Below are 22,865 nucleotides of genomic sequence, written 5' to 3'. Positions count from 1 at the left end.
ACACATCTGTATCAATGTCTGAATTTTCTCATTAGAAGAGGGACAAGGGCATTTGAACTCATATTTATTTATATTTATTTAAAATGTTAACCCTAAAATTGACCCAGTGTAGTAAGGAAATGGGAGACTATCTCCCCGCTTTCATGGAGACGGGGACATACATCTTGCCTATTGCAAGTGCTGGCATGTTCCAAGGAGGCAGGGCTAAGGGGCTTGTTAATATCACTCTTTCAAAGGAAAAGCATACTCTGGAGCTAGATGAGTGCTCCTGGTAGCTGTTGGCTCCTTGAACCCTGCTTTGAATGGTGAATACAGTAAGCATGCGGCTGCCACTTGCAGCCACTGCTTCTCAGTCTTGACAGGCTGAGAAACACTTAGCGCCCCAGCCGGCTGTCTTCTTCCATCAGGCCAACATGATGGCTCTCCATTTTACACATGAGATCAAAATAAGCGGAAAACACTTTCACCCTTCCCCTTCCGGGTTAAGTGCCCAAGCAGGTGTTCTTTCAGGCGTGTGGGTTCCAGTCAGCAAAACCACCCCCTTTCCATGTGGCAGCAAACACAGGGAGATTTTGAGAACGGAATGGGAGAGGGTTCTTGGCGATTACTAGAAGCAGCTCTTAGTAGGGGGCCTAGCCATCCTTGGCTTCCTAATATACATTCTTCCCCATTTCCTGTGGCTCCCTCTGGAAGGCAAATGATGGAGAGGTCACTGGTGACCCAAAGACCAAGGGACTCCTTAAATGGACCTGAAATTTCACATGTAAGTGTGACCACTGATTAAAGCTGTATCTGCTTAACCTATGCCTCTCCCCAAAGATTAGACTGTGATACTGTTCTGATGAAGCCATCTCACCCTGTAAACTGTCATCTGATTTATACAAAGCCATCTGCTTCCATACAGGGTGTGTTATTTGGGATCTAGGAAAGGAGAAGGCGCATCTGCACCCTCCATAGCATCTGAATCTTAATGAATAAAAGCACTGACAGTTATTTAAGAGGGACTAGTATGATTCTATTTATAGCTTGATACCATTTTATAATCTAGCTCCACATTGGATGAATACTGTCGTGCAAGGAAATTACATTCCGTGCTGGTTTCCTGATTTAGGTGGCCATGATCAGAGATGCAGCTGGGGGGGGGGCAGGGAGCCCCCTGAGTACTGAGGGTTGGACAGGAGGCCAGGTTTCTCGTTAGGGAAACACATAACCTCCACGCCTGTCTTCAGTGTGTGTATCCCCAGCCCAGGTGGGAGATTTCTTCTATAGCTCCATAACTCTCTTCTTCTCTATTTCTGAGTCACTCCCAGAGGTGACTCCCACTTCAAAATAAAACCATGGTTTTAAGTTAGTCATCATTTGTTCATTCTTTATTCCTTCTACATTCATTTTCCCTTTTTTCTTTGGTCCCTCCCTTTCTCCATCCCCCTGGTCTATCTGTCCTTCCTTCCACCTCTCCTCTACTTATTGTTTTAATAATTTTTATTGTTATCTAAGTATGGAGATGAGGAGATGACTGTCTCAGAAAAATGATTTCTTGTACTCTCAGATCTCAGAAGGGGACCTGCTGCACCATGTGGGGTGCACATGAAGTGGTGTCAGGGTCGGGCAGAGGCAGAGGGATGGGGGAACTGGTGATAGAGCCTTTACAGTGGTTTCAGCAGGAAGGGTGGGGGAGGCATGGTAAGCAGGTGTAGGATTGGCTTCTTTGAATAATTTCAGTGGGTTCCAGGGCACCCGGGCTGCCCCTAGTCGTCTGGTATCTGGCCATGGGGTGCAGGGCAGGTGGATTGTGGCTGGGAGTTTGAGAGCCCAATAATGGAAACCTTTGGAGAAAGGGTGAGGAGCCGGTTTGCATTTGAAAAGTGTGTTCATGGATGAGTTCTTTCCTATCTCTAGAAATTGACTAACTCTGGGAGGGGTCTTTTTTGACCAAAAATCCTAGACAATCTTGTTTGATTTTAAAACCATAACATTGAATGGGACCATGGAGGTGATGTGAGGTAGACCTCCAATGCACACATAATTGATTATTTAACTCTCTTCTTCTCTGTTTCTAAGTCACTCCCAGAAGTGACTCCCAGATCTGATGGCTCCCCCAGCCCCGGACTCTGCATGGTGGCCCAGGGCTATCCATGACAGAGGTGGGACCTCAGGCAGGAGAGGATCCATACTTTCACAGAATCCGTAATCCTTACCCAAGCATTAATTTTGCTGCATAGGCAGCCTGTTCTACCACAAAACACTGACTAAGGAGAAAAGGGGCCCAGCACACCCTGCAGGGCCTGCCTGACAGCTTGTGGCTCCCTTGCCATTGAAGGACCTGAGGAAGGTGGAGACATTAGCAGCAGCAAAGGAGAATTCAAAGGAGCGATTTAGTGGCTTTTTTTCTCCCTCCTGCCTCCCAGCTTCCTTCTCTTCCTTCCATCCTTCTTTCCTTTCTTTTTAATTACATATCCTATATAATAAAGATGTAATATGCAAATGGACATTACCTAACGACTGACCATGTAATGACCGGATCACGGATCAGCAGGAGGGTGGAGCAGCGAGCTACAAGCAGGCTGCAGAGAGCTACTGGAGGGGGCAGGGCAGAAAGCTATGGGGGGGAGGGGGAATGAGGGAAGCTACAGGAGGGCAGGGCAGCAGGCAGAGAGCTACAGGAGGGCGGCAGCGAGCTACTGGCTACAAGCGGGCAGCAGAGAGCTACAGGAGGGGGCAGGGCAGCAAGCTATGAGGGAGGGCAGGGGGAGGGGGTGCGGGGGGAGCTACAGGAGGGTGGGGCAGTGGGCAGAGAGCTACAGGAGGGTGGCAGCAAGGTACTGGTGCACAGATTCGTGCGCAGGGCTACTAGTATATATGTGAAACCCTAATTGCAAATAGACCGAACAACGGAACAACCAAACAACTGGTTGCTATTACGTGCGCTGACCACCAGGGGGCGCGAATGGGACATGGCAGGCATTGGCCGAGGCAGGATGGTGGAGCAGGTGAGTGGAGGCACCAGACCAAGGCGGGGCACCCATCGCTGTAATCAGGGCAAGCCTCTGGTGGTTACTGAAAATTCTTTGCTCCCGTGTGCCACGGTCCCGCCCAGTGCTCACACCTGCTGCCAGCACTGGCCCTGATCACTGGGCGCTGTCAGTTAGTGCAAGCGGCGGCTGCTAGCCCCGATCGTCCCTCAGGGCTTCTCCACTTGCCCCTGCCCCTAAGGGGTGATTGGGGCAGAAGCCACCACTTGCACCCGCTGCTGGCGATGGCCCCTCTTGCATCTGCTGCTGGCGCCAGCCCCAATTGCCCCACACCGTCAGCGGGTGTGAGTGGGGCCTGCACCTTCAGCACATGGGAGCAATGGTGGCTGGAGCACTGTTGCTGGCGGACAGGGGACCTGGGGCCGCGGTGGGAGGGGCTGGATGGGGGCTTGGAGGATGGGCTGAGACCCGCCCCTGTGCCTAACGCAGCCTCATGGCCCACAGTTTCAAGGTGCACAAATTTGTGCACTGGGCCCCTAGTGTATGTGTGTGTGTGTGTGTGTGTGTGTGTGTATTTAATGCTATGAATATATTTTTTAAAAAAACAACAACCCTGTGTCTACTTAGGATCCCCAAGAGAGATGTATATTTCTAAATTTAAATGTATTTTCCTACCCTGTGAGGGGAAAGGAAGCATTTTTAGGCCAAAATAAAAGAAAGGAAAGGTATTCTCTTTTATTCTCTTACTCATATTTCAAAAACTTTCACCTTAATATCATACTTTTGAGACAGCTATTATTGAATATTGTGAGGCACTGGACCTTGTGACTTGGGTCAAAGTACTTATTGTCTCTGCACCTCAGCTTATTCACCTGAATAATGGGGACAATAGCATTGACTGCATCTCAGGGATTTTGTGAGTATTCTTCAGATAATGTAGAAGAGGGGCCATTACACACTTTACACTAAAGGAATGCCACTTCTTACCTCCAGAGTTACTGCACTCCTGAAGAGCCTTATTTCTCATCTGAATGAGGCGGAACAGGGAATTCACTCTTGCGCAGTAGGTAAAAACCTCACAATTCCAAAGTACTTCACATTTGGAGTGGTTTCACTAGAAACTTGAGAGAAGCCTCCTGCTTCAATTTTGCCCACAGATTCCGGAGGAAGACTTCAGAGCATCGCCAGGGAGAACATGAGAATAGCAGCTTACATAAATGTTATCCGATCTTGGCAGAATCGTGATGTGTCCGATATTTTAAAGTGTCGACCACAGGGTCTTTATTATTCAGCGATAATAATAAATCGCTCCTTATGAAATCCAGGGACTTGAGCAAGTGCTGGGCGAAGAGCTGCGAGAGACAGAGGTCCAGCCAGACCTGGGCTATTAATCATCGCCCTCCATTATTTCCTGAAGATTCATTCATTGTTCCATAGGTACCTAGAGGGTCAATTAGAGACCACAGACAGGCTTTTTCAAAGACACAGGAGGGTCAATTAGGCCCTCCTTATAATTTTCTGCTTTAACAGCAAACGCCAGCCTATTGCACATTGGATGCAAGGGAGTTTGGAAATAAACAGTATACTTTCTCTCCTCCTTCTTTAAAAAAGAAAAGAAAGAAAGAAAGAAAGAAAGAAAAAACACCCAACATCGAGAAATGGAGGCAGTTGGTTCTTGCTAACATATGACTCCCTGTCAGGCTCTGGTTCAAGCAAGGAGAGAGAGGATCTTATCACCGAGACTTGTGGGGAGCAGAGTTCTTGCAGGTCAGAGCGCAGGCATGGTCAGGGATTTCTGTGATGGAACAGTCTGTTCCCACAGCTGAGCTGATTCATTTATCTCGGGTGCAATCTGAACTGCTCTGGCAGGAGGATACAATTATAAAGTGTCTACAACCGGAAGGGGACCTGAAATCAATGGAAGTAGATAGCCACACTGACAGCTGGTGGGTCACCATTGCCCACTGCTAGCTGGTGCCCATGTTTAGGAAAGAATTCAGCTAAATACACAAGTTTTCTCTTGAATCACACTGGTTTCTATTTGTTTTCCCTGGGATTGGCAACGTTTGAAACACATGGCAGTAAAATCAGGAGGAAGGGGGTTGTCCTAAGCGAGGGGAAGAGATGGAAGGTGGAAGGGAGATGTCAGAACTCCAGGTGCCTCCATCTCTTCTATGTTTTTGAAGTGGGCTGTTGGGTTTTGAGCCTGCCCATTTCTGAATACCTAATCTTGTTAACAGAAGGAGGGACAAATGTTACATTTTCTTTCCTTGAGATTCTGTTCTACCTATTTACTATCACACAGAGATCTGGAAGCAAAAGAGAAATTCTTTTCATGTACAGAAACTAATTCCAATTTTAGTGATTTGTTTTCCCTGGGATCTCAGTCATGCTTCTGAGCCCTAAATTGTACAATGTATTCTGCAGATGTTTGTTGGGCGCCAGCTCTGTGCAGGCGCTATTTTGGATTTTGGGGATATAAGCCCTTTGCTCCTCTGTTCTGGAAAGCTGGACCCTGGCCTCTGGGACCTCCTTCAATTCCAGGTGGCTTGTCCTGCGTTTTTTTCAATAAAGGGAATTGGACTGGAATTGAGAAAGGTGAACTTGGGTCTATTGGAGCCTTTGCTAAAACTACTGGAAATTGCCCCATTTTTCATTTTTTTCTCAGAAAGAGGATAAAAATGTGCATTCCTCTAGGGCAGGGATTTTGTTTCTTTTGCTCACTGCTCCTTTTCCAGTTTGGACAATTCCTAGTATATAGTAGGCCCTCAGTGAATATTTATCCACTAAATGAACTCATGGATGGGTGACTGGCTTCATTCCCATCCTCCAGGAAGTTCGCTTTGGCCCCTGGCTGCTGCTGTTGCTCCAGGATCAACTCTCTTATGAACACGTTTGCTTTCCAATCCCTGGATAAAAAGCAAGAACATCTTCCAAAACTTGCACACTCCATCCTCGTTTCCAACTCCTGTCCCAGAAGTTGCAAATTGGTGACTTGCAGATGTCTTTTGTTGAGCCTGCTGGGTTTTTGCTTTCTTAATGAAATAAATTAGTTGCCAATATTTTAAAAACACTTGGGAGACTTCCTATTACGATTGGGATTTCCTGCCTCTCTTGGACAAGCAGAGCTGGTGTGATTTGCCTGCGCTTCTGAGTAGCTCCAGTGAGCTGGACTGGGGCCGTGCTGCCCTTCTCTAGCTGGGGCATGTGCTCTCTGGTTTTCATTAGTGCCCATCAGGCCCACTTCCTAGTTATAGAGATGGCCTGGCTTCCTGGGCCTTGACCTTTGCAATCCTGTATGGCAAGTACACTAATCCATGAGCCCACCACTCAACCTGGCTATCATGGTGACCTCTCCTGGGCCTCTTGAATTCTACGTCTCTGATGCATTGAGCTGACCAGTATCTTGGCTCTACAATTCAAGATCTAATGGTGCTCTGATAGGCCAGGCCTTGTATGCATAGATCCTTCTGCTTTGAATGGCCTTTTCTTTTTCTGCAAATGGACTTTGACTCTTTCAGAAGACTTGTCTAAATCCTAAACCCCCTCTTTTCACAAAATTGAGGATGGCTTGGGTATCCCTCCATCCTCCATTATTCTCATAATACCCTTTAGAGCCACAATTGTATTGCTGGCCACCCCAGAAGGTTCTTCCCCTAACGATAAGGACTTTGCTGCTCATCTAGAGCATCCAGAGGAGATATGGCCCCTGGGGGAAAGGCTGTGATTCTGTCTAGCTAGAGCCTAGCATGGGAGAGGGACAGTGGTGAATCAAGTGAAATAGAAGGGTAAATGAGGCTTAAGTCCCCAGGCACCTCAGGAGTCCCAGCAAGTGTCTGAATCTTACCTGCAGAGCAATGGAAAGCATTATGAAGTTTTACAGATATTTTGGTTACTTGTACATAAGGGAACCCAGTGTGTATTTAGAAGGAGCCTCTTGCTTCAGTGAGAAGGGTGGGTTTGATCCAGACAAGGAATTGTGGAGGCCAGGCCCAGGGCTAGATGTAGAAATAAGAGGTGGCTGTTGGTTGGGTACAGAGGGGCAGGTAGATGAAGTTCTGGTGTGGGGGGGGATGAGTAAGACATTGTCTGGCCAATGAACTTAGGAAGATAACTTTACCCCAATTTCCCCCTCCCCCAAATATTGCCGGCATCACCTTGACAATATAGCCTGTTATTAAAACATTCAGCAACTAGTGGCTCTGAGGGCCCTGGATGACTTTCAAGCAGCACTTTTAGCAAACGTCCACTGGCTTGGTTTTTAGTGTGCATATATTTGTGTGTATTCCATGTGGATTTTCTCTGCCTTTCTTTTTCTTTTTAATCCTCCTCCTTAAGGGAAACCCCATTCTTGCAGTAGCTTCTTGGTAGAGTGTTCTAACTAATGACTTTAATGTGTGAATGTATAGCAGAAATGGACAGGAAACTCCTCAGCCCATTTATCTTACAGACCCCAAGTGTGCAAGCACAAAACCATAGCCTCCACCCTCTTCCTCCCCCTTTATTTCATACTTTAGCTCAATTTATGACTTGGCGTACAATCTGTTGCAGAAAGCCCAGCTCCCCAGCGTCCTTCTGAATCTACATTTTCCTATTTTGTCTGAAATAGCCATGGTCTCAGGAGTTTGCCGTTATATTGCTTCAGAAAAATTAGTGACATTGAAGAGTTCTCATCTTTTTGTGTGTGTAATTTTGGTTATAAAAAGAAATTTACAAAGCTGTTCTCCCCCCATCTCTGCAGTTTGGGAGATTATATTACATGAGATTTGATATAAAAATACCCAGGGCAGGGCTTTTCTCTATGCAGTTGCTTAGAGAAAGTCAGTGCTACCGAAACAGTTACCTTTTGTAGAATACATTTTGAGCTCTGCCTGTATCTGAAATTTTTCTTACTTGACTTTGTGTAAGACATGCCATAGAAAAATACATTTAGTAGCTGCTGATCTAGATTCACTGGCTGTGATATCACGTTATCATGAGCAAGACTAGTGATAAATATTGTTTCAGAACTAATTCTTTAGTAGTTAATTTAAAAACAATAATATAGGTATGGTGATTGAGTTTCTGTGTTAAGAAGTTTATACTCCGAAGGCTTAGGGAGTGTGAAAGCCAAGGAAATAGAAGAAAGTGTTTCTTTTGAAGCTGGGATTATGTAAGCTGCTACATTTGTTTTGGATTGCTACATAGCAGGTTACCCCAGCTCAAAGCAACACCCAGTTCTTAGCTCACAGTTGTGTAGGTCAGGAGTCTGGACCTGGTGCGACTGGATTCACTGATTAGGGTCTCACCAGGTCGGATTCAAGGTGTCAGCTGGGTCCACGTTTATTTCTGGAAGCCCTGGAGAAGAATCCACTCCCCAGCTTACTCCAGTTGACAGCAGAGTTCAGTCCCTTGCAGTTGTAAGACTGGGACCGCTGTCTCCTTTCTCTCTGCCATCTGGTGGCCACTCTCAGCTCCTAAGGCCACCCTGGTTCCTTGCCACTTGGCTCCTTCCATCCACAAAGCCATGGATGAGACTGTGTGCATTGAATCCTCTTCTTGCTTCTAATCTCTGACTTTCCTTGGCTCTGACCCCTAGACTCAGATTTAAAGGGCTCCTGGAACTAGAATAATATCAGCTGATTTGGAATCTTAATTAATATCTGCAACATCCTTTACAGGAGGACCTAAATTGGCAATTGATGGACTAATTGGAAAGGTCACATGTACACCAGAAGCCAGGGACCTTGGGGGCCAGCTTAGAACTCTACCTACCAAAGTCACATTTAAAAACAAACAAACAAAAAACAGAAAATAAAGCTGAGATCTTTTCAAAGACCTTTTAAAGGCAGAAAGTTTGATATAAAAGAAAGGGAATACTTGAGGAAGATATAAAACACAGAGAAAGGAAGGTTAGGTAGAGCCCTTTTAGGTGGGATCAGATGTGTCTTCCCTGTGAACCTTGCCTCAGGAGGTGGAATGTGGCTTGGGAGGAGGGGGATTATATGGCTCAGGATCTTCAGTTACCAGCAGATGGAGCTGAGTAAAAAAAGTTTGGACTCTTATTTGACCTGATTCAAGTAAGAATCTTCCCTGTGCCTCCGGGCCCCATCTAGAATGGGGTAGTGTTCAGGGTTGCTGTCATGATGAAGCAGCAGCAAATGAATGCTCAGTTGTTGCCCTGTTCAGGAAAACAGTAGGCACTCAGCAAATATCCCTCCCATCATTCTTTGAAGGGAATTGTCAAATCAGATTAGATGGTAAACCCTAGATTTGATCTGATGCTCTGGAAATTACGAACTTCTCAAAATTTTTCCATGGTGAATGCCTACCAGGCAGAGGAAAAGGAATATGGGCCTTGTGGAGCCTGGGAGTGTTGCCTCAAACTCCCACATCACACACAAAAGCCTCTAAAACCTCCTTATATCTTAAACCCCATGCAAATTCTGCATTCTACTCCTAATATAGCCAACGTTGTATTACTATAAGAACTAGCATTTTAGCTACTTACCAGTTACATTCACATCCCAGGGGAGTATGTGCTGCTTCTTTATTGTCGCTTCTCAGGGTCAGAGCCAGGACCAGGCAGGCCAGACACTTAAGGCATCCATTGAAGGAGACACGCCCTCCTGGGCTCCTGCAAGTGCCATCCTGTTCTTGCTGGACCCTCAGCTTGAGTAACTGCTGAAATGTTTGCCCAAGACGTCCCCCTTGCCTCACCTGGTCTTGAATCTGCTGGGCATACGACACGCCACATTTGGAGAAGCCTGGTACCAAGCATAGCTTCTTGTCAGAGATCCAGACCTAGTCACAACCTGCCACCTGTGCCCACTGGCAAGCTGAAGTTCCACTTCGAGGAGAAGCAGCATGCAGGCCACTAGTCACAGTCTTTGATATAGGGAAGTTGTATTGATGAATGTGATGAGCTCTTAAATGCTGTCACGAAAAGCATGAGTCTGTCCTGTGTACAGAGACCTCACATCACACAACTTAGGGACTTGAGAGATGCAGGGTAAGGGGAGGATACACAATCGGTTAATTACACAAGGACAACTTGAGCAAGCTTGACAGCTCCACCCCTTACCCTGGCATGTGCCTGCAGATCCCTCTGAAAAGGATTACAGATGTTCCTTTTTTTAAGTCCCTCCGCCTATCTTTCTTTCTTTGCACCCACGGCGCTCTGCACTTCAAGCTAAATATAATGTATCTGATTTCCCATCATACATACTAATCAGGTTTGAAAGTTGTCTTGTGAGGCTTTAAAAAGCTAGCCAAGAGCAGTGCGATTTCTCCAAAAGGATGTCTGCAATCAAGATGATTACATGGGAAAATAAATCATAATTTATATTTCTGAAAATGTCATTTGCAAAACACTCTGACAATACTTTCCTTTGAGTCTGTTTTCCAGTGAATAGGGTAAGTGCTGGCCTCCTGAAACTTTGCCTTTTTTTAGTTATTTTTTTTTAACGCTCTGAATATTGCTGGAGCAATTGCAGTTCCAGGAGATGTGAGGTGGTGGAGGCACACAACTGACAGGCAGTAATGCCAAAAAGTTGAATGATACCAGTGTTGAAGATAGTTAGGAATACTCCGTATTTAGGATTCACACACACGTGCAAAAAACACACACATATGCACACACTTTTAAAAAAATTCGATGAGTCCGGCTAGAGTGGCTCGGTTGATTGGAGTGTCATCCTGTGTACCAAAAGGGCACTTAAGAATGGCGGCCAATTGATGTTTCTCCCTCTCTCCCTCTTTCCCTCTCTCCCTCTCTCCCTCTCCCTCTCCCTCTCCCTCTCCCAGCATGTCCTCAGGTGAGGTTTTAAAAAAATCCTATTGAAAGAAAATTTAAAGATAGACTTTTAGAACGAAAAGACATTTAGGAGGCCATCTCTCTTCTATGGTAAATCATCCAAGAGAATTGATTAGTTATCTGATTCAAAATATGCCATGGTATACAGTGCTATCTCTGTGTCCTGGTTGGCTGTTATTAAATCCACAAATGCTGACAGTCACTACCTGTGGTAGATTATAAAAATGGCCACCGATTCTTCTGTCTCTCCTACATGTGGCTATCTTCAATTTACAGCTGAGGAGATTGAAGATCAGAGGGGTTATGTCTCTGAATAGCAGTAACATAGTAACATAGCAATAGCCAGTGTGACTATACCAGAAGCTCACATTTATGATGGGTCTTTCATGTGCCAGGTAGGAGGCTGACATTATAGATTCATTATTTGTTTATCCCCACTCCATGAGTTACGGATGCTCATCATCCCCAGTTTCAGATGAAGAAACTGAGGGTCAGAAGAGGCCAAGTGATTACCAAAAAATCCCACCTTGGTGAAGGGCATGAATGGCAGGCCCTCTTGAGCCTTGATCTCCTTCCTTTTCACAAGGTAGCTCCCAGAGGCTGTCCTCTTCCACTGCCAAGAAGTGGAGAGGTCCCTTAGCTCACCCTGTCCCCTACCACCCCAGACTGATGTACTTTTAAAGGGTGCCCTTTGCTGCAAAACTAGGGCAAAGAGAACCAAGCAGGTGCTCTCCCCCGCAGTGGAAACTTCCACCTGGCCCAGATGCCTTTGTGGCTGAGTCAGGGAAAGGAGGGAGTGAGTTCAGTGCAGCCTCCAATGGGGTGGTCTTGCTCAGGGCCCATTACCAGGCTGGAGCGACAGAGTGTGGCGCACCTGCGGCTCATCCCATGTCTAATGGAACAGAAACGAGCACCTTACTGCCCTTGTTTTCCAGTGACTCGTCCGGGGTTTGGTGAGGTTTATTAATCTTAGCGTATAATGGAAAATGCATTGCCATGTTAAACCCAGAGCCACTGTTCACTGCTCGGTGGATTGAAGGCAGCAGGAGTCTTTGTCTTATTTACAAGCAGCGCATGGCAGAGACAGGGCAGAAGAACCTCGTCGTAAAAATCTGTGCGGAATTCGAAAGTATGCATTAATGCATGTGACCAGATGGTTCTAAAATATGCCACTTTAACCAAAAATCATCCTCTGAAAAACTCCTCTGAAGAACATTGACTGTGCATAATAACTGCCTTGAGTAGGGCCATAATTTTAGAAAATGTATGAGGTATGGGGTGGAGATGAGGGAGGAAAATGCTTCCTACTTATCATTACATTGTCCCTCCGATTGCCTGCTTGTAAAAAAAAAAAAAAATTGCTGTCCAATGCATGGAGCCGTGGCAATACCTAGACCATTTAGAATCACTGTGAGTTATTGCCCAGAAATTGCTAACCACTGCTTTCTAAGTTATATATTAAAAAATAAGAAAAGGCTTTCGACTTCTAAAACTCCAGAAACAGCTGGCTGTTAGTTACATGTCACAATATTCATCCTAGTTTCTGCAAGGATACTTAAACTTTGTTTTCTGCTTGCATCTTACAAGCTTTAAGGGCCATAAGTCGAGGTGTCTGATAATCTTAGCATGTCATATTTACACCTGAGGTCTTATTATCCTCTCCGTAGCTATGTAAACAGATGAGCACCCTGCTTTGGATTTACCCAGACAAGTGCTTGTGTGAACTCCAGGCACAATGAGGCTGGAGGCCTCTGGTGTCAGCCTCCAGCTCCTTGGTTATGGGGAGGGGAGCATGTCCCAGATGAGCTTTCAGGGTGAGGTAGGGGGGGTTACCATGTAAGCCACTTTATCTGTCTAAGGAGCCTTCAGATTTGCAAACTATTTTTTTAAATTACAAGTGGCCTTGGGACTTTTTCAAAAGGAATCATTTGAGTAGAATGTGGATTTCCTCCGCAGACACATTCCGTTTCCCACTGAGGAGTGTCAGAAATAGAAACGCGTTGCACTGTCTCACTATATTGTGATTAAAACGAGTGGGCACGTTTTCATTGCATTACAGCAGTATTTCCTTTATAAAACCTATTTCAGGTTGGTCTTCAAACTGGACACCCACGTTTGAGTTTAACATTGTTATAACTGTGTTGACCTTCACGAACTGTATGCTTTTCACTTGCTCATAACTTCTTGTATGCAGTGTACTTTTTAAGGTGCAGTTGGAAAAATTGGGGGTGGGGTGGGGAGGGGATTTACTAGTAAATGTTAATGATTCCTTTCCTAACTGCAATTTTGTCAGCTCTGTTTTGTATATATATGATTATGAAGCAATTTGCATGAAATTTACACCTTTTCAAATTTTGAAAATTGCCTTGTTGAAAAAGGATCTTTGCACTTCTCAATACCACACTGATTAATCACAGTTATAGAGTAGACATAACATTTTTATTAAACTCTCAGTGAGCAGGAAACTTAGCATTTCCTCAGTAACGATACTAATTTCATTAGGAAATGTTTTCATTTAAAAGGGTCTTTATCCTTTTCGTATTGACCAAAGAAAGGATGTATCTTTGGGAGCTAGTGATAAACCATATTCATAATATGATGTGACCTTATCGACAAGCCACTGCTTCTGGCCAAGTGTCTTCCTTGTTCATAAATAGCCATACCTTTTCTCATGTGGTGCTCTCTGAACTTCCTCTTTGAATTTCAAATGTGAGAAGTGATGGTTTCTATCCTTAAGAGCTTGCAAGGGGATGGTTATTGGTGAGATTAAAACAATTAGTTAGATTAAAGAGAAAGAAAATGCATTCTCTTGTTGATTTCTTTTCATATAACTTTTATATTAGATGCTTACAATGAAGGGGAAACAGGTGAGATGCAGGAAAGACCTGTGTCTCAGTTTGCCTTTCTAACATAGAACTGTGTGTGGGCAAGCTCAGGTGGAAAGGAAGACAGCTGGGTCAGGGATCTGGTGCCCACGTGTTTTATTTACATACTAGAGGCCCAGTGCACAACATTCATGCACTGGGGAGGGGGATGGGGGGTAGGAGTTCCCTCAGCCTGGCCTGCACTCTCTTGCAGTCTGGGCCCCCCCAGGGGCCTGCGCCAGCAGTGAGACATCCCTCTCTCAGTCCAGGGCTTTCACAGTCTGGAACCCCTTGCTCCTTTCCACCTGCCTATAGTGGAGGCAGGAAAGGCTCCTGCCACCACAGCTCTGCTCACCAGTCATGAGCCTGATTTCTGGCTGAGCAGTGCTCCCCCTGAGGGAGTGCACTGACCACCAGGGGGCAGCTCCTGCGTTGAGTGTCTGCCCCCTGGTGGTCAGTGTGCATCATAGCGACCGGTCGTTCTGCTATTTGGTCAATTTGCATATTAGGGTTTTATTATATAGGTGTAGAGTCCCAATGCACAAAATTTGTTCACCTGTGAGGCCCTGCCCTCAGCCCCCCAATATTCATGTATATGTGTGTATGTATGCATATTTTGGTTTTTATTTTGTTAATCCTCACCTGAGGACATTTTTTATTGATTTTTAAAGTAGATGGGAAGGCGAGAGACAGAGAGAGAAACATGGATGTGAGAAAGACACATCAATTGTTTGCCTACTGTACATGCCCCGACCGGATTGGGCCAAAACAGTGCCACTGACAGGACCGACTGCTGGTTGTCCACTGGGACTCAGGTGTTGAGCGTATGGCGATTTTCTGTTTCTGCTTCCGCTTCTGGTAGAAGTCCCACTTGTAGGAGCTGCTGATATAGTGACCACTTTCTGTCTTGATCTTCTTCTTGTCCTTCTGTCCTGCCTGTCCCATGAACTCCTTCTTTTTCCGGTCCCACTTGAGCTGCTGCTGGCCCCTGGTCAGGTTCTGGGCCTTGTCCCCCATCAGGCCCAGGAGAGCGCCAACCATCTGCTACTCAAAGGCTCCCCTGTCCCCACCAATGCTCAGGCTCTGTCACTGTCGAAGTCCTTGGGCTAATAAGGGACATAGAAATCCTGGAACAGCGGCTAGGACTCCTCCTTCCACCTCTTGGCTTCCTGCTCAGGTCCTGGCTGCTGTCGTTTCCAGCCCACAACCTCTGTGAAGACATCCTCCATGCTCTCCCGCCGCCTCCTCTGCCTCCTCCTCTTTGCCAGGCTACTCCACCTGCTGTGCTGGGCAGCTTGGGGCTAGGCCAGCCAGGTCCTCCTGCTGCTCCTGCTGGCCCTGCTGGAAGCTGGCAATGGCCTTGCAGTCCTTCTGCCGCTTGGCCTGCATCTCCTGGCTGCTCAGGTCCTGGCTGGAGGCATTGATCTCAAAGATGGTCGCCCACAAGCGGTACTGCTTGATGCTGTCCACCAGCCTCAGCCACTGCAGCTCTTCCTCCTAGAAGCTCGAGCTGAAGAGGAGGTGCAGGCCCAGCCCCGCGAGGTCCAGCTCCTTGGCCCACTTGATGGACTCTGGTGAGGGTGCCAGCCACAAGCGCATGTACTGCTGCTGGGTGTTGTCAGCCTTGCGGCCCAGGCCACACTGCTCCAGAGACACCTCTAGGGTATTCCGCAGGCCGCAGTCCTTTTCGTCCACCATGCTCTGTGGCACCTGGCACAGCACGCCATCCACGTTTACCGCACCTGAGGGTTACTCGTGGGGGCAGGTGAGGGTAAGGGCACGGCCCAGGAACAGATGCAGGTCCAGCAGGTAGGGAACTTCATCTGGGGCCACCAAGGAGTAAGCTATGCCACTTTGGCCAATCTGGGCCATACGACCCACATGCGCGGTGCAGGAAGAGCTTGTCCTTGGCCGGGAAGCTGAAGTTGATGACATTGTCCAGCAGCAGGATGTCCAGGCCTGGGGCCACCCCGTCAGTCATGATTAGGGTGGAACACTTGCCGTGGGTGAACTTGGCCAGGTTGATCTTTCAGGCTGTTTGGGCCAGGGCGCTGTAGATGTGGGCGCAGCTCACCTGCTGGAGCAGCCTTGGTCCCGGGGAGACCAAGCGGCTGTGGGGAGGCAGACATTCAACATCTGAGCCCAGGGTGGGGGTGGCAATCAGAGGTGGGGCCGGCTGGGGGGTGGGGCCGTGGGTGGTTATGGGGGCCCATTGGGGCGGATCGCGGGCTGGCCACCACAGTATGCATCATAGCAACTGGTCATTCCGCCGTTTGGTCGATTTGCATGTTAGCCTTTTATTATATAGGATAAACTCACATATACATCTCCAGTTTTGCCATGAAATCTTTTCTGAAACATGGTGTTAGATGAATTAATGCAACAATTACTTATTTACCACCTTCCTACTAGATGCCCTAAGGACACAGGTGAACCCCCAGACAAGCCAGCGCTTGCCTCTCCCACAGGGTTCACATTCCAGTGGGGGCACCCAGCAAGAAACTAGTAAATGACTAGATAAAATATATTCCTTTAGTGACACATGTTGGGCAGCAAGCAAACATGTCCCCATGCCAGAGAGGAAGGTCAGGAAGGTGCTCTAGAAGTGATGGCCAGAGATGAGAAGGTGCCAGCAGCAAAAAGAGCCAGAGGAAACGTGTTCCAGACAGAAGGGACCCAAAGTGAAAAGGCACCCTGTCCAGGCAAACATTATGCACTGTTGAAGGGATAGCATTGACCAGAGGGCTTGTTCATGTGCCCTGTGATTTTTAAATTTAGAATTGAGGTCTCTGCTGATGTGAAATATTGATCCTTTCTTTGGATCTAAGTGGGTATGTATTCAAAGTAGGAGATAAATGTACATTTCTGAACACCCAATGAGGGAGAATGGAACAGCAGCAGCTCCTAAGTGTTAGTGTTAGGAACTCTATGTGTGTGTGTTATTGTGTCAATTATATAGTTTTTAATGTATCAGTTAGGGCTTGGAGAGGTAAATGCCATGTCCAACGTCATAACAGATTTGGGATCCAAGAAACTGAACACTCTTTAGGGACATCCTTATTAAAGGGGGGAATAAATGGGAGCATATTCATACAGTAGGATACTAGAAAGCAGTAAAAATAAGTGAATTACCACGACCTGAATCAACATATAAGAACCTCAGAAACATACTGTGGAATTAGAAATCTATACATAATATGATTTAACTTAAAGTTCAAAATATAGGCAGAACTAAACAAATTACTTGAAGAGTTAAAGATATGTGCTAAAACTATAAAGAAAAGCAAGTGAATGAAAAACATAAGAAAAAATAAAAGAGCCAAGCATCTGACACCTAATTCAGTTTTAAGATGCCAGAGCATTTTTAAATTTTCAATATTATGCAATGTGCATACATAACAAAGAGTTCGCATAAGTAATCTATGTATACTTCAAATAATGATAAATAGAATGACTGCCTATCTACCTATTGCTCAACTTAAGAAATTGAACTTTCTGATACTTCTATGTCCTCCCCCCAGACATCATTCTCTTTTCCACCACGCTCCACCCCATCCTTCACCTGGGGAAGTACTAGTTCTCACTTTGTTTTTGAACAGAGGTAAGCAAGGCAAATATTATATTTTAGGTAGATGTGTCTGATGGGACAGGTTGGTGTACTGAAGAAATTAGAGTCACAGCAGGCAATATTACTCTACTATGTTTTCCTCAGGTAACATGTCACCTGAGATTAGTTCCACCCTGGAGGGGAGGGCCTGGCAGTACTCAGAATTGTTTATTTGCTTGCTTGTTTTCTTTTCAAATAAGAGTAGTTAGACCCTTGAGGATTAGGGTCTCTCAAATACTGGCCATATAGATGGTTAGGGCATATTTGTTTAGAGGGCAGAAGACTGTGATGGGCTTGTCTTCACAATGTCAGATGTCCCAAGGGCATGGTGTCAATCCTATACTTTATAGAGCCACTGAGAGATGCTCAGAAAATCAGGAGTGTTTCTCAAGAAGACCCGGTAGTCTGATTTCACCCCATCCTACTATCCTGTGATATCAGCCTCTGACCGTGGCTTTTGATTGTCTCCATCGCTTCCCTTAAGCAGAGCATTTGCCAAATAGTTAGTGAGCACCTACCATGTGCTTGCCCCTGTTATAGATCATGATGCCATTTTGAAATCATAACCTGAATAACAGGCAACACACTGATAAAGACCCTGTCAGGTCTTGATTATTTTTAATACTATAAGGAAAAAAATTCATTAAATAAAATCACAATAACTCCTTTACTTTTAACCCCACATAGTGAAGTTTTCAAAGTGCGATGCCTCTATATACTCCCAGAAAATCTTGGATGGAAAATGCCTAGATAAGTACTGCAAGGGACATTTTTAAGCATGTAAAAAAATCAATTTTCATAAGGTTACATCTTTTTACCTCTGTATATAAAACATGCTATATTAAAAGAGAGATTAAATTTTACTCGGTGGAGTAAAATGCAAACATAAAATTATTTTTTTCATTTTTCACAGCATGCACTGGATTATCATTTATTTATGAGGCTTTTTTAATCTAGAATATATGGAAATCTTTTCTTGAAGCACAATATAATATTGAATTGGGAATGTTGTCTGACAGTTTCCCTCTTACAGCTGTGTAGAATGATTCTCCTATATGAATTTTTAAAAGAAACTTCAATATACTCTGCATTTGAAAGGGAAGAAGTAATCGCTATAATCTTGAGGAATCTTTTAAATGGCCCCCATTTGAATCCTTCTACGTTTCACCGACTTTTCTGCAACAAATAATGCTTCCATGACTTTTCAGAACTCACAAAATGTCCAGTTTTCTTTCTTTTGTCCAAAATGCATCCCAACAATTGAAGTTCCTTTCCCAACAGACATGCTATCAGTTCAGAATAGAGCCACCATGTGATTTCCATTTATTCCTTTTGCACATTGTCTTTGCTTGGAGGCCTTGGGCTTGAAAAGGGCCTAGTACCCTTCACTCTCCACCAGGCAAATGTCTTTCCATTTCAGTCCCTTTAAATGCACATGCTGAAGCTGGTCAGCCATGAGGATAGGAACCACATGAAAATGCTGGCGTGGGCATATTAACTCTTTCTTACTCATCCTTCCAAGCTTTGCCCATCTGTACCTCTCTGCACATGCTCCTAGCAGCTCATTTTTCTGTGATTTGACCATTGGTTTTTCCATCCCATTTCCACCTTGTGCTATTGCTGCATTAACAAACCACCCCAAATGGGCTGATTAGTATACAGGTTGCCTATGCTGGTCTTACTTCACATTTTGGAGGTTAGGTGAATGTGGTGAGTTACGGCACATTCTTCTCATGGTGGAAATTGGTAGCTTCCAATGCCTCAGAAGGGGTACATTCAGATTTAGCACACCCATCACTTTTATTCACATTCCAGCCAAGCCCAACTAGAGGAGTTTTGTTACTGCCAAGGAGGTGGTAGGCTAGAAAGTGAATTTTTGTTCAGCAGACTTTCTGTTCAGTCTTTTGGATTTATTGGATATCTATCTATCTATCTATCTATCTATCTATCTATCTATCTATCTATCTATTTATCTATCTATCTATCTATCTATCCATCCATCCATCATCTATCGATTTAGCTATCTACATATATATGGTTTATATATAATTACATTTAAATTTAAATATATTTTTATAAAATTAAATATAAATGTTTTCATGTCTTGTTCAGATTGTAAAAGCTTGTTCAGATCTTACTTAGTCTTCTTCAGCGTGTAAGTTCCAGCACTGTCCCAGTTCTGCCACCATGAGTCAGGGTGCCCTGACCCCCGGCTCATCGGTTGGCTGGCTCCCTTTCATCCAACACTGAATACACCAAGAAGGAACTTCCCCACTTTGGAGCCAGACCAGCTAGAGTTCAACTGCACATTCTTCCACTTCCCATCTTTGTGACCTTGGACAATTTACTTATCCTTTCTGGACTTCAGTTACTAAATCATTTAAATGGGATGGCTGTACCTGTGTTCATTTTCTGTACCTTCACAAAGGCATTTTGGATAATTCCCCAGTTCATCATGCTAGAATGCTGTGTGCTGCCACTCTCTGACTACATCATCATAGCAGTCTTGTAGAAGCTGCCACTTTGCGAAGAATCTGTTATGAGAGAATGTCAATGGCATAACTTACAGTTTAGCACATGCACAGGTGACCTTGTTTAGGCTTGTGCCATTGGTAATTCAGTTTTGGGACCTTACTTAGATAGAATGTATTCATGTATGTTTTTTGCTCTCAATTACACCCTCATAGTAATAGTTTTTTTAAACAATCAAGATTTCTGATATTTGCCGAAACCGGTTTGGCTCAGTGGATAGAGCGTCGGCCTGCGGACTGAGGGGTCCCGGGTTCGATTCTGGTCAGGGGCATGTGCCTGGGCTGTGGGCACGTCCCCGGTGGGAGATGTGCAGGAGGCAGCTGATCGATGTTTCTCTCTCATCGATGTTTCTAACTCTCTGTCTCTCTCCCTTCCTCTCTGTAAAAAATCAATAAAATATATTAAAAAAAAAAGATTTCTGATATTTTCACAAGAACATTTGTCAGTGGGTTCAGATTTGAAAGAAAAAAATACAGAGTGTTTGTTCTTACAGATATTTTACAATATTATAGGCATGCATCATTTTGATCACCAGCTTCAGAAAATACTTACTGTCTGACCTCAACATAAGAAAAGTAAGCTCTTACTGATGGATTTTTTTTTTCTTTTCAATAGTTAAAAATAATGTTATATCATTGGATTAGTCTCTGGTCATTCAATGATAAAGTGTATGTATATTTCAAATACAAATGTATAGGTAAGATGGATAGATAGATAGATAGATAGATAGATAGATAGATAGATATGTAGTTGTTATGAACTGTGTGAAAGAAATTCATTTCCAGCTATGGGTCATTTGGAAAAAGATCAATATTATACAACAACATTGCAAGTAAATGAAAATGAATGAAACCTCATGGCTTTCTGAAAGCCTGGTTTTCTGTGTGGCTTTTGGAATTGCGTCTCTGACACCAGCATCATGTATTATTGCTGCAGAATGTTTGTTTGTGAACTGGTTTAATGGTGAGGGTGCAACCTCATAAATGAATATCACTTCTAATGCTATTATAGCTTTGACATGTTTTGCTTTTCAGAAACCTAGAGCACAAAAGAAGCAATAACCATGATAAGGTTACATCACACCTCTATTGCACTTTTTCTCTGCCCTTTACATAGTTTTGTGGGTTTTTTTTTTCTTTATTTCTTCTTTCATGTTGTCAGTCACTCCATTGTGTTTACTCTCCCATTCTCAGTCTTGTTTTTCTTTCTGTGTCTCTTTTCTGGAGTTGTTAACCCATTTAATGATTCAGCAATAATTATGAAGCTCCTGCTTTATGGATGTTGCTTTTTTAAGCACTAGGGATAAAGACCAGGTTTTGCTTTGTTCTTAGAAACCCACAGCTTATCTAAGGAAATAGATACTTAAATAAATTGCAGCAGTGTGACCGAAATATGTTAAAGTTATGGAGTACATAGAATAAGAAGTGAGAAAGGGGGCAGGGTAGGCTCCAAGGATGAGGTGAAAACTCGGCTAAGATAAGGGTGAACAGAGGTCACCAGGCAGGCAAAGTATGGAACCTCCCAGACAGAAGGATAAGAGCAGCGGTTCTCAACCTGTGGGTCGCGACCCCTTTGGGGGTTGAATGACCCTTTCACAGGGGTCGCCTAAGATCATCGGAAAACACATATATAATTACATACTGTTTTTGTGATTAATCACTATGCTTTAATTATGTTCAATTTGTAACAATGAAAATACATCCTGCATATCAGATATTTACATTACGATTCATAACAGCAAAATTACAGTTATGAAGTAGCAATGAAAATAATTTTATGGTTGGGGGTCACCACAACATGAGGAACTGTATTAAAGGGTCACGGCATTAGGAAGGTTGAGAACCACTGGATAGGAGGCAGGGAAGCCTGTGGGATCCTCAGAGCAGTGCAGTGTTTGCTCTTAAATTAATATAATGTAGGAAGCAGCAGAAAATGAGGCTGGTGCGGGACCAGAGCCTCCAGAAACATGCAGTGATGGGAATGTGGAGGTGGTATTCTAATTTAGAAGAGGAGGCCATTCAGGCTCCCTAAGGTGTGACATGTGGAATAGGAGATTTGATGGGGCCTGGGAGATCTTCTCTCTCTACAGATGGAGAAACAGGCTGAGAAATATTTGAGTTCCCACCTCTTCAGAAAACAAATACCTTATGAAGTAGTTGTGAGGAATGAAATAAGGCTATGATATCTCTAAACCCTTTACCTGGACCATAACAGTATGTACTTTAAAACTAAGTTTCCTTTTATTTGAATTAGCCTGCCTTGAAGACTCCCTGAGATCCAAGGAAAGCATCACCATTTCACTCCAAACCATAAACTTTAGTTCAAAATGTTAAAACTCCAGGACTTTGTGAGGGAATCTTCTAAATAATGCAGAGTGTTTAAGGCACAGTAGCACCTGGGAACTCTTTGCTAGCTCTGTGTGTGGGGGTGGCTGGCATTCTCTGTCCCACTGAAAGCAAGGGCCATGCAAAGACAAGTCTAGTTAGGAGATATCTAAAGGGTATCTGTCAAATTATCTTATGAGCTTAATCTTATGAAAATCAGCTGTTGCCCATTTTATAGCTAGTTTGGTTTTTTGTTGTGTGTTGTTTTTTGTGTGTGTGTGTTTTTTTTAACTATTATTTAATTAATTAAAAAAATTCTTATTACTTAAAAGCTTTCTTGGTCATTTTCTGTTTTTAACTGCTGTTGTATACATTTAATGCGCAGGAAATGGCATGGTATCACAAGTATTTTTAAAATACTTACAATTTTGATCTTATAAAGAGGAAGGTTACATATGGTCATTTGAACTAATTGCTAAAATGACACTGCATTAATTAGATAATTAAGGGTCTTGAGCATGTGGCTATTGTATTCATTGGGCTGGAAGCCAGCATTTTCTATAGCTGAGAAAATGGGTTAGGATAATTCAAAATTCACTTGCTGTACCCTTTTTCATATGCAGAGATAATACAGAATGAGTCTTAAATCTGGATTGGAAAAACTAACAGGGACTGGTTTTATTTTAATTGAGTTTTAAAGCACTTCTAGGCCATTTCATTGTCTTTATAGTTTAACTCTTTGCAGTTGTGACCGCCTGCCTGCTACTCCTG

General features: G+C 44.2%; 1 protein-coding gene and 1 pseudogene across 1 annotated transcript in view; one reads left to right on the top strand and one right to left on the bottom strand.

Moving 5' to 3' along the window:
* WWOX (WW domain containing oxidoreductase) overlaps window positions 1-22,865 on the top strand; it is a 930,802-nt gene that overhangs the window by 381,073 nt on the left and 526,864 nt on the right. The gene's annotated exons all lie outside the window — the stretch shown is intronic.
* On the bottom strand, window positions 14,367-19,692 carry LOC132217195 (ATP-dependent RNA helicase DDX54-like; annotated as a pseudogene).

The sequence above is a fragment of the Myotis daubentonii genome, chromosome 15 (assembly GCF_963259705.1).
Source record: "Myotis daubentonii chromosome 15, mMyoDau2.1, whole genome shotgun sequence".
In the NCBI taxonomy this organism is placed as follows: Eukaryota; Metazoa; Chordata; class Mammalia; order Chiroptera; family Vespertilionidae; genus Myotis; species Myotis daubentonii.
Note: the sequence above shows the minus strand (reverse complement) of the source record. Positions and strands in the feature narration are given on the sequence as shown.